The sequence below is a fragment of the Rhipicephalus microplus genome, unplaced genomic scaffold, assembly GCF_043290135.1.
Source record: "Rhipicephalus microplus isolate Deutch F79 unplaced genomic scaffold, USDA_Rmic scaffold_59, whole genome shotgun sequence".
NCBI classification, from domain to species: Eukaryota; Metazoa; Arthropoda; class Arachnida; order Ixodida; family Ixodidae; genus Rhipicephalus; species Rhipicephalus microplus.
In genome coordinates this window covers 1,888,574-1,892,221 of record NW_027464632.1, presented here as the reverse complement: position 1 = coordinate 1,892,221, position 3,648 = coordinate 1,888,574, and positions in this window count along the sequence as shown.

Here is a 3,648-nt window from a genome sequence, read left to right as displayed (position 1 = left end):
GTTGTGGAGTTTTTAGTTGTGGAGTTTCTAGTTGTGGAGTTTCTGGTTGTGGAGTTTCTAATTGTGGAGTTTCCAGTTGTGGAGTTTTGAGTTGTGGAGTTTCTAGTTGTGGAGTCTCAAGTTGTGGAGTTTAAAGCTGTCGAGTTTCAAGTTGTGGAGTCTCTAGTTGTGGAGTTTCAAGTTGCGGAGTATCTAGTTGTGGAGTTTCCAGTTGTGGAGTTTCTATTTGTGGAGTTTCTAGTTGCGGAGTCTCTAGTTGTGGAGTTTCAAGTTGTTGAGTCTAGTTGCGGAGTCTCTAGTTGTGGAGTTTCTAGTTGTGGAGTTTCCAGTTGTGAAGTTTTTAGTTGTGGACTTTCTAGACATGAAATTTCTTGTAGCCGAGTCTCTATTTGTGGAGTTTGTAGTTGTGGAGTTTCTAGTTGTGGAGTTTCTAGTTGTGGAGTCTCTAGTTGCAGAGTTTCTAGTTGTGGAGTTTCTAGTTGTGGATTCTCAAGTTGTGGAGTTTAAAGTGGTGGAGTTTCTAGTTGTGGAGTTTTAAGTTGTGGACTTTCTAGTTGTGGAGTTTCTAGTTGCGGAGTTTTTAATAGCGGAGTTTCTAGTTGTGAAGTTTCAAGTTGCGGAGTCTCAAGTTCTGGAGTTTTCAGTTGTGGAGTTTTTAGTTGTGGAGTTTCTAGTTGTTGAGTTTCTAGTTGAGAAGTCTCTAGTTTTGCAGTTTTAGTTGTGGAGTTTCTAGATATGGAATTTCTAGTTGCCGAGTCTGTATTTGTGGAGTTTGTAGTTGTGGAGTTTCTAGTTTTGGAGTTTCTAGTTGGTGAGTCTCTAGTTGCAGAGTTTCTAGTTGTGGAGTTTCTAGTTGTGGAGTTTCTGGTTGTGGAGTTTCTAGTTGTGGAGTTTCTAGTGGTGGAGTCTCTAGTGGCGGAGTTTCTAGTTGTGAAGTTTCCAGTTGTGGAGTTTCTAGTTTTGGAGTTTCTAGTTGTGGAGTTTCTAGTTGTAGAGTCTCCTGTTGCGGAGTTTCTAGTTGCAGAGTTTCTAGTTGTGGAGTTTCCAGTTGTGGAGATTCTAGTTGTGGAGTTTCTAGTTGTGGAGTTGCGGAGTATCTAGTTGTGAAGTTTCTAGTTGCCGAGTCTCTAGTTGGGGAGTTTCCAGTTGTGGAGTCTCTATTTGTGGAGTTTCTAGTTGTGGAGTATCTAGTTGGAGTTTCATGTTGTGAAGTTTCTAGTTGTGGAGTTGGGGAGTCTCTGGTTGTGGAGTTTCTAGTACTGGAGTTTCTAGTTGTGGAGATTCGAGTTGTGGAGTCTCTAGTTGTGGAGTTTCTAGTTGTGGAGTTTCCAGTTGTGAAGTATCTAGTTGTGGAGTTTTAAGTTGTAGAGTTTCTAGTTGCGGAGACTCTAGTTGTGTAGTTTCTAGCTTCGGAGTTTCTAGTTGCGGGGTTTCTAGTTGCAGAGTCTCTGGTTGTGGAGTTTCTAGTTGCGGAGTCTCTAGTTGTGGAGTTTCTACTTGTGGAGTTTCTAGTTGTGGAGTTACCAGTTGTGGAGTTTTTAGTTGTGGAGTTTCTAGTTGTGGAGTTTCTGGTTGTGGAGTTTCTAATTGTGGAGTTTCCAGTTGTGGAGTTTTGAGTTGTGTAGTTTCAAGTTGTGGAGTCTCTAGTTGTGGAGTTTCTAGTTGCGGAGTATCTAGTTGTGGAGTTTTCAGTTGTGGAGTTTCTAGTTGTGGAGTTTCTAGTTGCAGAGTCTCTAGTTGTGGAGTTTCAAGTTGTGGAGTCTAGTTGCGGAGTCTCTAGTTGTGGAGTTTCTAGTTGTGGAGTTTCCAGTTTTAAAGTTTTTAGTTGTGGACTTTCTAGACATGAGATTTCTTGTAGCAGAGTCTCTATTTGTGAAGTTTGTAGTTGTGGAGTTTCTAGTTGGTGAGTCTCTAGTTGCGGAGTTTCTAGTTGCGGAGTTTCTAGTTGTGGAGTTTCTGGTTGTGGAATTTCTAGTTGTGGAGTTTTTAGTGGTGGAGTCTCTAGTTGCGGAATCTCTAGTTGTGGAGGTTCTAGTTGTGGAGTTTCTAATTGTGGAGTTTCTAGTTGCGGAGTTTCTAGCTGCCGAGTTTCTAGTTGCAGAGTCTCTACGTTTGGAGTTTCTAGTTGCGAATTCTCTAGTTGAGGAGTCTCTAGTTGTAGATTTTCTAGTTGTGGAGTTTCTCGTTGTGAAGTTTCAAGTTGTGGAGTTTCTAGTTGCGGCGTCTCAAATTGTGGAGTTTCTAGTTGCGGAGTGTCTAGTTGTGGTGTTTCTAGCTCTGAAATTTCTTGTTGCGGAGTTTCTAGTTGTGGAGTTCCATAGTTCCAGAGTCTCTAGTTGTGGATTTTCTAGTTGTGGAGTGTCTAGTTGTGGAGTATCCAGTTGTGTAGTTTCTAGTAGAGTTTCGATTTTTGAAGCTTCTAGTTGTTGAGTTTCTAGTTTGAAGTCTCTAGTTGTAGATTCTCTAGTTGTGGAGTCTCTAGTTTTGGATTTTCTAGTTGAAGAGTTTTAGTTGTGGAGTGTCTAGTTGTGGAGTTTCCAGTTGTGGAGTTTCTAGTTGTGGAGTTTCGAGTTTTGGAGTTTCTAGTTGTGGAGTTTTGAGTTGTGGAGTTTCTAGTTGTGGAGTTTCTAGTTGCGGAGTTTCTAGCTGTGGATTTTCTAGTTGCGTAACTTAAGGTTGTGAGGTTTCAAGTTGTGGAGTTTCTAGTTGTGGAGTTTCTAGTTGTGGAGTTTCTAGTTGTGGAGTCTCTAGTTGTGTAGTTTCTAGCTGCGGAGTTTCGAATTGCGGAGTTTCCAGTTGTGGAGTTTTTAGTTGTGGAGTTTCTAGTTGTGGAGTTTCTGGTTGTGGAGTTTCTAATTGTGGAGTTTCCAGTTGTGGAGTTTTGAGTTGTGGAGTTTCTAGTTGTGGAGTCTCAAGTTGTGGAGTTTAAAGCTGTCGAGTTTCAAGTTGTGGAGTCTCTAGTTGTGGAGTTTCAAGTTGCGGAGTATCTAGTTGTGGAGTTTCCAGTTGTGGAGTTTCTAGTTGTGGAGTTTCTAGTTGCGGAGTCTCTAGTTGTGGAGTTTCAAGTTGTGGAGTCTAGTTGCGGAGTCTCTAGTTGTGGAGTTTCCAGTTGTGAAGTTTTTAGTTGTGGACTTTCTAGACATGAAATTTCTTGTAGCCGAGTCTCTATTTGTGGAGTTTGTAGTTGTGGAGTTTCTAGTTGTGGAGTTTCTAGTTGTGGAGTCTCTAGTTGCAGAGTTTCTAGTTGTGGAGTTTCTAGTTGTGGAGTCTCAAGTTGTGGAGTTTAAAGTGGTGGAGTTTCTAGTTGTGGAGTTTTAAGTTGTGGACTTTCTAGTTGTGGAGTTTCTAGTTGCGGAGTTTTTAATAGCGGAGTTTCTAGTTGTGAAGTTTCAAGTTGCGGAGTCTCAAGTTGTGGAGTTTTCAGTTGTGGAGTTTTTAGTTGTGGAGTTTCTAGTTGTTGAGTTTCTAGTTGAGAAGTCTCTAGTTTTGCAGTTTTAGTTGTGGAGTTTCTAGATATGGAATTTCTAGTTGCCGAGTCTGTATTTGTGGAGTTTGTAGTTGTGGAGTTTCTAGTTTTGGAGTTTCTAGTTGGTGAGTCTCTAGTTGCAGAGTTTCTAGTTGTGAAGTTTCCAGTTGTGGAGTTTCTAG